Source organism: Phaethon aethereus, assembly GCF_964289735.1.
Source record: "Phaethon aethereus genome assembly, chromosome: 2".
NCBI classification, from domain to species: Eukaryota; Metazoa; Chordata; class Aves; order Phaethontiformes; family Phaethontidae; genus Phaethon; species Phaethon aethereus.
The window spans coordinates 167,365,559-167,379,083 of NC_138582.1; positions in this window are offsets into that span (position 1 = coordinate 167,365,559).

The following is a 13,525-nucleotide window of genomic DNA, read 5'->3' on the forward strand; positions in this document are numbered from 1 at the left end:
ATTATTACAGCGCGGTATAGCATAGCTCCTTCCCTAGAATAGTTAGGAGCAAGGCTTTGGGGCAGGAACCATATAATCTACCTTCAACTGCAGAAGTAATAAGAATCTTCCAAATCCAGTGTTTACCCTGAAGATGTTCATCCATCATTTCTTTTGCTGCTGATGCCATCTTGGTCTTCTCGCTGTGATACAAATAGTAGAATAGGGAATATTTCATTTCATCCTAATGTCTGCCCAAGTCAAGTAAAAGCAGTGCTGCTGGAAATCCACAGAGGCGTTCCAGCTGCAGATCACACCACCTCATCTCCTCTAACCTTGTGAATCCAGGTGACTGAAAGTGCCTGTGTTTGTACTAGCGAACTGAATGCGTCCAGGGCCCAGGGTATGTCTCCAGCAGACAACCAGTTATATCATCACGTTGCTGTGATCATCTCTAGCATAGTGTGGCTGGCTCCCCAGACTGGCTGCTGGGACAGGTAGGCTAACAACTCTTCAGAAACACCAGAGAAGGATTTAAACTCACCAAACTTCTTGGCTGAAACACTGAAGCTGACAACCTCATTGTTGCAGGCCCGATCCGTAGTTGTGAGAACGCTCTAGTTCACTGGTTTCTCACCTGTGTTAATGGAAGGCATCTAGCTAAATTTCTAATGACATCTTGGTCTTCGTTTCCCCTCTGAATATATAGAGAAGTTGAGCCTACATGGTTGTGATTCACATATTATTCTCTTGAACAGCACATGCTGTATATAGGCGCTTGATTTTACTGTGGCCCTATAGTCTCTAAGTCGCTCTGAATACAGAGGAGAATGCAGAAAAGTATGGTGCAGAATGTTAAAAATATACTTTCTGTCATCACGTGGGATCATGCTCAGTTGAACACTCACTAATACTGATGTATATTACAGCCCCAATAATATGTTTCCCAGCAGCACTGAATGAAAATAATAGAAAATCACAATAGATTATCTATCATGTTTTTCTTTTCATGTTGACAATTAGTATATTAAAAGATGATCTGTGTGAATATTAGTATGCGTCAGTGCATGCCATCTGTCCCTTGGCACTAACTCAACCAAAATCGGTATCTGCATCATCTATCTTCATATCCTTTTTCTTTTTTTTTGAAAATTACTTTAACTGATTTTCTTTTGAAGAACAATTTTCAGGCTCTAATTCTCTATACTGAATAAATGTATTTCTAAATCCTAGAAAACAGCGTTTGAATTCGTATTCATCTCCGCACATCTGTTTTGTGCATTTGTTACTTAGCATGCTCAAAATGTAAACAGAATTTCTGAATGCTTTTACAAAAAAAGTGGGTGTGTAGAGCAGCAAACACTGAGGCTCGGCTATTGGATGACCCAGGAAATGCTCTGAGAGCTCTGTGGCCCCGATGTCCTTTACATTCCCAGACTTGCTTTTACAAGAAATCCTTGATACAAGACAAGGACTGGTGCACTCTGACATCCCATCCAGATGCGAGTTAGGAATGTGTCTCTTCCCCCCCCTCTTCTTTTCCTTGGCTACACAAATTCCCAGTGGTTTGTCAAGCCATTTGTATTTTATTTTAAAGCACAAGGCTCAATCAGTCAGTGACCACTGGAAGTCTTCCAAATACCAGCTAAACCCCAGCCTAAAATATGCTATTTTTTCCTTCTTTGAAACCTCCAAAACAATGCAAGAAATCTGCTTTCATTCTGTATCCTCAACAAGGCCATGTATCGCTGATTAATTTCTGTTTCTTATTTTCTAGGACTCTCCTTTGCCTCTTTTCTCATATTCTATTTCCATGCATTGTCATCATAGAAAATTGCTATTGAGACTCTTTTGCTGTAACTTAACTTTTTATGGGTACTTCGTAAGAAGTGCAGAAAAATCAGAGTATTTTTAAACCCGTGTCAGTTGTTACAGCAATAATGTAAAAAAATGGTTTCCTTGAAAATCAAAGGTTGTCTTCCTAAGCCTGTTTTCTTGTGACCCTAGACAAGAGGAGTTCTGCTATGCTAGGAGACATAAAGCAGAGGGTGGGCTTGCCACATAGCGAGGAAGGTCTTAGTATATTATTTGCATGGTATGGTGTTGCCCTAAAGAAAGCTTATATGTTATTTAATCTCTCTGAGTATAGGCTTTGCTGTAGACCATGGCCTGCTGCGGTCAGTGGCAGAGTAACTAACCATGGATCTGCAATTTGTAGTGTATGGGAGAGTCGCACCGGGAAGGAGGATCTTGGAAGACTACTTTTAGGCTTGAATCCAAGACCCAGGACCAATGTATTCACGCCGCAGGCAGGGTGAAGCTGACAATCACTTGGAAAAGAACCAGGCCTTGGAGTAACTTGCTGTATAATATCCCATTCATTAATGCTCTGGGTTTTAGAGAATTGATTACAGCATCACATTGATTGCAAGAAGGGTAACCTTACCAGCCCAGCTGCTTTCTCCAACAACAATGCTTTTTCTCTGTAATTCTTTCACAGTACATCACCATAGATAGCTTCATTGTTTTCTTCGCTTGGACTGTTTCCATTTATTGTGCTGGGAAAATATGTGCTGGCAAATAATATCACCTAGGGGTCCCAACTTACTATTCTTACATTCTATATGTTCGCAGTTTCAACAGTTGTTGCTTATTTACATTTGCGTAAACAGGTTCAAAATTGGACCCGGGGCAGTTAGCTTCACATTTTCGGGTGGTAAAGGAAAACTGCAGCTGGAAACTGTAAGTTCACCAAGTTTATATCTAGCCGATTATTTTATTCTAATTTTAACCTGTGGTAAGAAAAAAAAAAAATAGGCTGGATATTTTGAGTTCACTGTGTTTTTGTTCTTTTGAATAACTGGTATATTACTTTGCCAAATGGCACTGTAAATCCATGATGGAAAATGTTATGCAGAACCTCTCATTTCTCTTCAGGATAGATACAGCTCCTCATGGAAGAGAACACTTGATTTAAAACTTAAATCGCAACGCAGAACTTACTTAGGCACTTAGACTTATCATGTTTGTCAAATAATGAACTATGCTAAGTGTGCAGGAAATGGCAACATCATAATCCTAAAATAAAGACAGGCAATCCACAGAAAGATTTTTTTAATATGTGGCTGGAAAAACTGTTGTGAACTACATTATTCTAAATGTAAAACATCTAGATGGAGACAGACTGGAATGAATTCAGAGAAACAGTGATGAAAAGGGCTAAAATTTATAAAAAAAAAAAAAAAGACATTTTATAAATAAACTAATCCAACAATGGTTGAGGAGCCTAAGAGCAATCTTCAAGTAATGAAAGAGAGAAGTGCAACAGAGAGAAAGGGACATATAACCAGGAGAAGGGAACAAAATGGAAGAAAAAAGTAATTTAAATGCAGTGCAATAAACAACTTTATAATAGTGAGATCTGTCAGGTCCTGGAACAGTTTTCTAAGGGTAATAAATAACTCTTCACAATTAAGAGATCTAAATTCAGGTTCGATAGAGGAGCATAAAAATATTGTAGTAAGCAAACATACACTCGATATATAAACATTACAATTAAGAGACTCATACTGGTCTGAAGTGAATGTATTTACATTCTCAATGCTTGCGTCCAGGTGTTATTTTTGAGAAGTTTCTTGGAACAAGAGATAAACTGACCCTTTCAATATGACTTTTTCAGTTTCATATATAATTGGAATCATCCGTAACATTTGGCTGTTGAACAAAACCCAATATATACTGATTACATTTTCCTTGGAAGGTCTCCAAACCTTCTGCTTCAAAAAAAAAAAAAAAAAAGAAAACAAAAAAAGGAGCCCTCAAAAAAAAAGACAAATATTTTATAATTTTATAATTTTCTTCTACATGTGTTTTTTCCAGCTGTTACTTGAAACTGTGCCTTCTCAAGAAATATAATGGGACACAGACAGCATACTGTGAAGCAGGTTGTCTAGGAATTTGTGCTGGATTTCACCTGGGAGATTAAGACACTTATAGATATTTACATCTAGATGTCTACATGGAATTGTGTCCCATTCCCATTGTAATCTGTGGATGTCCAATCAATATAATCAGTGGAGTCTAGAGAATAATTCAACTAGTCAAACATATGCATTTTCTATGACATAAGCTTCAAAAGTCCCTAAAAAACTCCCCTTCAAAACCAAAAGCTCCGTTGGTTTTACTAATTTATTAAGTTACCTAAAGAGAGGGTCTAGTGTCATTTGGGATGAATCTACATGGAAATGGTGGCCATTACAGACGATCTACAAATATATGGACTAGAAACTGGTTATCAGATGGGAGAAGGAATCTCAAATGTCCTTGACACAAAAATGTGCCACTGAATTTAATTAGTTATTTTAATAATGATTAATTAATTTAATTCAGGGAACTGAATTAAATCCCAGATCTCAGCTAAATATAGGGGACTCATAGGCTCCTGATACACACGTAGACATGAACACTGAGATTTCTGATTTTTTGAGCTGAATGCTACCAGAAACCACCATTAATTAAAAAAAAAAAAGATAAAAATCACGGTGTTCCTAACAAGTGCACAGATTTTGACATAGGTAATATGTTTTTCAACATATAGTTTTGTTTCTTTTGGCAGACTTTTCGGCTTGTTCAGTTTAAGATGTGAACATCTCATGATTTCTTAGCTGCTCTTGGAAGAGAGATTATGGGGCTACCCATAAGAGAACAACATATTCCTAGAGGGAAAAAAAAAAAAAAAAATCCATGGAGATATATTTCAATCACAATACTGCATTGTTAGGTCTTTTAGCAAAATCCTAGCTTGTGTGATGACTGAGGGGTGTATTACATGAAATGAGATTGTGAGAGATCATATTACTTGGGCTTGTGGCAGTTACTGACTCTTTGAAATGTGTAGCCAAATAGAATACCAAGATGCATGTTGCTGATGTTACTATCACAGAGATTTGAAGCATCCCCCGTGGAGAAGTTTATAGCTGTCAAATTGACACGATGGTTTTCTATCCTACTGGGCTGCACTGGATGGCCATCTTGCAACTCAGCACAAGCTGTCTGGTGTCAGGTGCACTTTGCAGGCTTCACAGTGAAAGCTGGTTTCAAAGAGAGAGGTTGTGGAGTGTCCATCCTTGGGAATGTTCTTGACATGGTCCTGAGCAACCAGCTCTAGGTGGCCCTGCTTGAGCAGGGGCTTGGACCAGAAGACCTCCAGAGGTCCCTTCCAACCTCAGCCATTCCAAGATTCTGTGAAGAGGTGAGTAAAGAACAGCAAAAAAGTTTTGAACACACATACAAATAATTTTTCAGTGTGTAAAACAACCTGGAAAAAAGTCTAAGATGAGATCACTTGAAAATGAAACAAAGAGTTTGTCCTCACTACCTGCTTAGAGGTTTGTATCAGCTCATTAATACTGAATGAAAAGAAGATAAATACCCTGCATGAAAGGCTCTGAGATTGAAAACAAGCAGTTTGTTCCATATGATAGAAAGGAAGTGAGGCAAGGGATGAGAGGAGAAGGATGACATATCAATAACTCCCATATCAATAACTTAATAACAGTTAAGAAAAGATGGAGGAAAATTCAGAATGTGTAGTAGCAAGGTGAGGTTGCACAGAATAAGATCTGACACAAAAGATACAAAATGATAAAAGCCCAAATGAGTTCTGCCCTTCCGTGGATGGACAGAAAAAGTAATTTCCAATTATATATTAACTGGAGTAAGGTGGCATGGCTAATGACATGACAGTCTTTCCCAATAACATGGAAACTTTGAAAACTATGAAACTTATCTCTAGTTCCTCAAAAGGAGGTGAAGAGAAGAAAGCACACTGAGCAGGATGAGAATTCATAGTGGACAGGTCTGTATGCCACCTGCACAGGGGTGGCAGATGGAAAATGAGACTATGCACAATTAAGATGTAGAAGGGGAAACATGAGGTAGGTGGTGATGTGAGTCATTCTAACACACCATTAATTATGTTTCCAACCCTGGAATGAGATTGTGTGAGTCCTGTATGTTTGTCAATGTGGAAAGTGCTAGCACAAGCCTGCGTGTGTGTCAGAGAGGCTTCCAAAGGGAATTAGGTGAGGCTGAAGTGATTCCTTATGGCTGAGTTACGTTTCATCCTCTCCTGGTAAGAGAAACAGTATTGGACAAATATTCAGGGAGTGTGATGTAAAGCGTGGGAACCACCTCACCTTTAGCCACCTGAAAAGGGAGGAGCAGGTTCCTCTCTAGGGAGAAGCTGGTACTTCCAGGGAATGGTTTGCGTCACCTCTTTCGGACACTGTACTGGGACAGGGTGCATTATCATCTGGCTGTGTTGAGCTTTATCTATGGTCAATAAAGGGGGCCCACGCAACTTCTGTGCACCCGGGCATGGATTTTAAATCATTAGTCAGCCATTTACGCTAGGAACCTCTTTACCATTGGGTAGCTGAGACATCCACGTAAGGCTGGCAGATATGACAGAGAGACAGCACAAGGAGATCCCGTATTTCTGGCATAGCTGCTGGAGGCCAGGCAAGAGACTGTGATGCATAAAACGGTGCCAGATACTTACGTTTAGGCAGAAAAATTGCAGCATGTACTGGTCTGCTGACTGACTCCCCAGAGCCCACTGACTGTGCAGTCTAAATTCATTGGGCACTACGACGATTCCATGCAATGCGTTCCTGATACAAACCTGCTAATCCACTAGTGTTTTTCTACCCCCACATCCACTTAAACTGTGAGGTCACAGTGACTGATGTAACGGGGTTCTTTATTTTATTTTGTAATAATATTGCAACAATAATTGTGTTTAATATTTTGTTGACCTACAGAATTATCTAATTCTCAGAGATCACAAGTGTGGGAAGTGGTCCTAAAGCATCAAAAGTCTTGCACAGGCTTCATGTCCTTTAACACACACACACTTGTAAAGAAGCACGACGCAGATCAGAAAGTTTTCAAACCAGAATCAAAGCCAGTGGCAGAAATCTTTGGGTTTTCTCATTTTCACCTCTGTTAACTGGATATACAAAGTGCTCTTGGGTAAGACTTCCCCGTCTGCTACTGATGGGAAACATATGTGCAGAAAATACACCGGAGAAACAGTTCAAGAACATGTTATTCTAGGAGAAACATTATTTATATGATCCTGCCAAAGATATCAAGACTTTAGGTAATTGGCAGTGCATGTGCTCTCTGGGCAATTCAGTACCCATCACTGTGCAAGCAAAAGTTCCTATAAATATAAAATATCTTTACCATTTAGGACTCTGCATTATGTGTTATTCTCCCCTTCTTCTATAGACTTTACGGTTAGAGTGATGGCTCAGAGCCGCTCTGAGCATTTATTCTGGAAAAGTCAATACAAATAAACGTTTAGAAGATCAACAGTTTCAGCCTCCACTACATGGTGAGACCCTGAGCCCCCACCTCTCAAGTGCCCTGATTCCTGTCCTTATCATGAGTGAAAGCCATAACACTGGAATTGCTGGAGAGCTGTGGACTGTCGTTGAGCACGCAGAAGGACAGGAGCGTGAGCCTTGAACCACAGCCATTCCTCACCCACTCTCCAGACCATGTGGACACAGTGCAGTGAGTCAGAGAAGTAATTTCAGCAGTTGCTTGTTCTACAAGTCTGGTTTGTAACTATAGCTTTTGGCATAAACATTAATAGAGAAAATTTTGGAAACTTCTGTCAGTCAAAGAGTTTGTCTTCATGTTGATAATCCTGAAGGAACGAAAGAGCCCAGTTGTCCATGAACTGTTTCCATGAACATCTTGCAAAGAGTATGAAGGGATGACGTGAAATTTTTTGGATTTTCCCAATAGTGCTGCAGATTGCACATGAATGCAAAAGAGTCAAAAGGTAAAGGGATACTATGGAACTTAACTAGGAACTTGAAAGTTGGAAAACCCAAAGTATATCTTCAAAACCTGAAGCAATAAATCAACTATTTGAAGAGAACAATCTGCAAGAACCTGCCACAGTACGTCCCTAGCATCTCTTGCTTTTTAGATGTAGAATACATCAAATATAAACAAAATAATGTAAACTGACAATCCTTTGGAAAACTTAGTATCCGAAATATTAAGAATGTGCATTTAATTGGTGTGAAATTGTTCAATTTGCATATTTACTGCCCACCGCAGTCCCGTTTCAGGCTCCTCACATTGCACAGAGAGATATAGAGGAAGAAAGAGCGAGGGCTACATTTGGTATAACTATTATTTTAAATAACTTGAATCACAGACTGTGTCAGTCCCAGTCCTTGTCACTGTCTGTCAGCTGGGCAAGAGGGAACTGCTTTTTTCAGCCATTGCAATTCAATGTCCATAAAAGCCAAAATGATTATAACACTTTGGTGACATCTACATGATTACAGATTGATGGAGAGACAAGCCATGGTTGGACTTATATGTATATGGCACCAAAATGACTGTAGTCTGGAAGGCATGCTTGGTATTCCCAGAGGGAGAGTGTGCTCTTGATTTTGGGAGCAGCTATTTAGCAAGACCTGCTGAGCTTCAGCTAATGTTTGCAACTCTGACAATTTGTGCAAGGACGTTACCAGCCAAAACTGCCTGCATATGCAAGCAACAAAGTCCAGCTGTTCCCTTCTTATTTCCCTTGAGGGGAATATCTCCCAGATAAACTGACATTTTTCCTTCCACCATTTTCAATCCCAGCATAATTCTAATATGAAACATACACAGTTGAGCCAAACTTTGCAATGATCAATTGCTTGATTACTAGTGTTTCCTTCCTAGCCCTTCACTCGCCTGGATCTCGGGGTGGATAACCCCAGAAGACAGGATCACACCTTAATCCAGATCTGCAGCTGCTTTGCTAATAGAAATGCCACTGCTCTGTGGCAGTGGCAACTGTCCCTGACTTTTAAGGAGTCCAGCTGTGCCTTAAGAAGCTTGGGAGACTTCAAATGCCAGAACAGTCAGTATAAGAAGCCTCCGTAGCTACTATTTACATTCATGCTGTTGACCCACTAGTCCAAGCTACACGCTTGCTAAAACATGCCAAATTCTATTATTTGAGTCATCTTTCAGAACACAGAAAATCACCCAGTCTCACTCTTCTTTTCATCTCACCATTGATCCAGTCATTTTGAGAAAGGGAATTAATTACTGGGGCAGACTTAATTTATGGAACATTGTTTAGCCTCTGTTACTCTCCTGTGTTGCAAACGACCAGCTGAGAAGAGACGCATCCTTCCAGGACACACATATTTCTCACCCCAAATTCTGAAATCCCTGGTCATTATATGTATTTCCATCCCAGATGGTTCCTTCTTCCACAGAAGAAGTAATCTGCTTCTATCGGAGCAGATTAGGGGGCAGGGGGCTAAATGTTTGCTTCAGAAATCTCTTGGCAGCTGAGAGTCAAACCCTGACTATTTCTGATGGATGCCACCAGACTAGGGAGGTTCTTCTCTTTCTTTCAGGACAACCAAAGGGCATCGGTAGGAGATTCCCATCTCCTCTCCTGTCCAGCAAAGGCAAAAAGGAGATGCAGAGCCACTAGTTGCAAAGAAAGTCAACGTCCATCCAGCTCCACGATGGTCTGATCCAACTCTCATGCAAGTCAACTGTTCCTCTCTCACATTGATGGGAGATGAATGTTGACACAGTCTTCTCCCTTTTCTCCTTGTCCTGGAGCTAGCGCACACACCATCCCACATTATGGCAGAAGTCTTGCTGGAGTGAGACTTGTTGTGTGAGGGAACGGACTGCTGTTTGAAGCGAACCAAACTGCTGTCTGATTTTTCCTGTTTCTTCCTTGTTCAGAAAGTCTTAGTTATTTAGTGCCGTCCTTCCTCCCATTTTTCCGCCCTCCCTGAAGACACACGTCTTTCTGCAGTGTAATCCACGTGACGAAGTGGGAATACAGAGCAGGGATGAATCTCTAAAGCCTACAAACTCCTGCAACTCAGCAAAAGCAGCTCGTTTAAGCCACTCTCCCTGTTAACAAGTATTCAGATTTTAAATTTATATGCCTATTGCTGGCTTGATTTTACTTAGGTTTTGCCTTACAAGCCTTGTTTCTCGGAATCTCATCTTTCCTTTAAGGCAATCTTGTGGCATACGGCAATGTTTTTGTTTTTCTTTTTAATTCGCTTTCTGGGAATTTAACAGATCAATGCAGTACTTACGTGGCTATATGCTGTAATTGGCCAAACAGCAATGAGCACGTACAAAGATAACGTCTGAGGCACTCACAGGTATTCCGATAGTCCCCCTGGAAGAAAAAGCTGGGAAAACTGTGTGACATAAAAACACCCGCTTTCACAGCAGAATATAAATACTTAGTCTGGAATTACTGAGAGCTCTGCAAACCCTAGTGGGGGTTATAATTATCGGAGCCTTCACTGAGTGAAAGGAATGAATGCGCCAGTTAAGGGTGCGGGCCAGCTCTCGTTATGCCACGTCAGCCATAGTGGCTTCCTCGCTGGCTGCCCGTCACCATCCGTTAAAGGGAAGTTTCTACCCAGCTGGCTGCGCCCAAGCCAAAGGGTTTATTTTAAGTCACTGCTTTGTGAGCACGTCTGGGTCCTCTTTGAACACAAGCCCTGACCCCAACTTACCTATGGGGTGGGCACTGTCCCGTGCAGGGATGGCACTAGATACAGACGTGTCTTGAGCCACCACAGCAAGCTCTAGAAAAGCTCTTTGTATGCCAGGACCAATGTTTGATGTCCTGGTGCAGCGCCAATGAATTAGTGCGAGCACACTCAGTGCCGGTGAGGTGCTAGCATGCTCTCGCGCAGTACAAATCTGCATTCGCTAACGCTCGAGTCCGATTTCCTCGTGACATCAGCAAGAGAGAGAAAAATAGGAGGGAATATGATAATTGCTGCATTTGTTATTGCTGCGGTGAGAACAGAATCACACAACCACAAAATTGAGCGTCAATTTTGGGAAAGGCCAAAACATTTAATGCTTCCTAGATCTCGTCTTCGCTTTTCTGAAAAAAAACTGGGGCCTAATATAATTTATAGATCTTTTATTTTTTTTCAGTTGTGCATCTCAGGCTACTTCTGCAGCAACTTAGCCCATCTGTTTTTTGGCAAACTTTCTAGATAGACTCCATGGTTCTGCACATTGACGTCTTTCCGCAAGGAAGGAAAATGATAGTCCCTATAAATATTCATATCATGCCTGTGAATTTATTTAGAATTACTACTGCAAGGAATAATTGATCTCTTCCAATCTGTCTTTATTTCTTTATAATAAAATAAAGATTTTATTTTTTTACATTCAGATAGAATCACAAGTTGTAATGATGGTAAGATGTTTGCAAAGATTGTTGTCATGTAGGGAGATAGTTGAAGGTTACTCATAATATTTATTTCACTTTTAATTAATTGGCTCCAATGCAGATGTCTTCGCTGATGTCCTCATTTCCTCATTTAGAGATAAAATAAACCATAACGAAGGGCAACTCTCACATATGATGCTGGCTTCTAATGAACAGGATTTTCAAACGTGGAAAGCAAGATAAAGTCTGTTTGATAAAAATGAGGAAGAAAGAAAAGGACAAAAATTGAAAGAGAAAGGGAGATGTGCCCAACCGGTGAAATGGTCACATATGGACTCACATTGCAAGATGCTGGTGATCCCAAGGAAGAACAAATAAAGAGTGACAATCAAAAGGCTGAACTGTGTTTACAGCACGTGACAGTATTCACAGAGGCACAAGGATAAAACTGCCCTTCAAAGGTGCACAGTTGCTCATGGTTATTATTTCTGCCCCTTCGGAAATGGTAAGACAGATGGTGCCTTCAATAAAACCAGAGAGAAGACAATGGGTAGAAGAGCTTTATCACCAAAGATGCTTTAGGACACCATCTCAGTGAACACCGAGAACGAGTGGTGCCTGCAGTGCTGTGTTTTGGCCATGCCAGAGGCAACCCCACCTCCATGCCCTTGATGCTCCGTTTGCTGTGTAGCTCTGGCACAGCGTTCGGGAAGTGCTCTGCCTATGGGGGCTTTGTTTTATCGCTTTATTTCTGCAGCCCGTGTGAAGATGTTGCTTTGCTGCTGCAATGTGATCTCGCAGATTTGACAAGTCCAGCTGACACTTCACAGACTGTTGTTGTGTGATAAACATGACAAAGTTCACCTCAAGGCTTTTTCCTGTTTGGGAAATAGGTCACAAGTTTCACCTCAAGGTCTGCCTTTTATTTTCATATCAGCTCAACATCCAGTGCCTTATAACCCTTGGCAGTCAAAAGAAATTCACTATTATAGAGAAGTCTCTGATGTTGAATCAGCACCTCGGACCGTGCCAAAGACAAGCTGCGAGCTTGAGCGGCTGAGCCACGATGACACAGAGCACAGAGCAATGATGAAATCCGGGTAACAGAACTCGGGAAAATATACATAAAAAAGCCTCCCTCAAAACAAATCGGAAAAGAATTAAATAATCAGCATTACTCCAGTGGAGCTTTTCAGCTTATGGAAGCAGAAGGTTGGACCTGATTTCTCCTGCACGTTAAAAACGAGTGAACTGTGATCCATACTGAAAACTTTCCTATAGCAATAACAATGGCTTATTCACCTCTTGTGTTTGTAATGAACTACCAAGGCTTTCATTAGCACAGTCACTGATGTGTCATGCCCAGTGTTCCTGGCAGACTTGTTATTTTATGTAACACAATGTGCAGGGCAAAAAAAAAAAAAAAAGAAAAAAAATTGGTCAACCTCCCAGTGATGCACTGGGCACAGGAAACTCAAAAGGACAATTGTTGCTAAATATGTTTGCTTAGAAAAAAAAATAATTGGACTTTAACCCTCAGTGTGGTGGCATTTTCTAGGATTTCCAGAGAAACCAACCATTTCACAAGAAAACTGTGTTTAAATAATACATATATGAGAAGTATTTTTTGGAGAAAGATGTAAGATTTTCTCCCATTTTATGGTAAGGGATTTAAACCCTCTTTCTCACAAAACTGGCTTGCTCTTAAAGTACACTGACATTTGTTTGGTTAACATCCATTGCTACTCTGAGGGACATGGTTTGGTATATTAATGCTGCTGCAAGTTGCCTGCTGCTAAGCAGCAGAGCGTGTGTTTCTTTCTCCAGCTTAAACTTGGGGAGAAGAAATGCCTATTTTGGAAGATATCTTCAGCCTTCAGATGCCTTTCTTGATCCAGATTTTCTATACCCTTTCTCTAGCACTGTATGCTGTGTGCCAAGAGAGCAGGCAGTGGTTAAGACTTCATGGTCCATAGTGCTACCTCCATGGGAGAGATGCTGCTATCAACTTGGTGGTACAAGAGAATCAGGGGAGGAAAAAAAAAAAAGTCTGGTTCCTGGTGCAGCTTGATTTAGCAGTTGTCTGTGAAATTCTCTTTTCTGTCCCAGTTGGAAGACAGTCATCTTTATTATTTCATGTCCCAGAAGTTTCAAAAGAGGGTCATAACAGTCCTTTCACTGCCATAGCTGCCAGCTGTACAGCTCTCATGGGCATAGAATTGGGATTTCCAGAGAAAACTAAGTGCTGACTCTGGAGCTAGACAGCCTAGGCAACCTAAATAG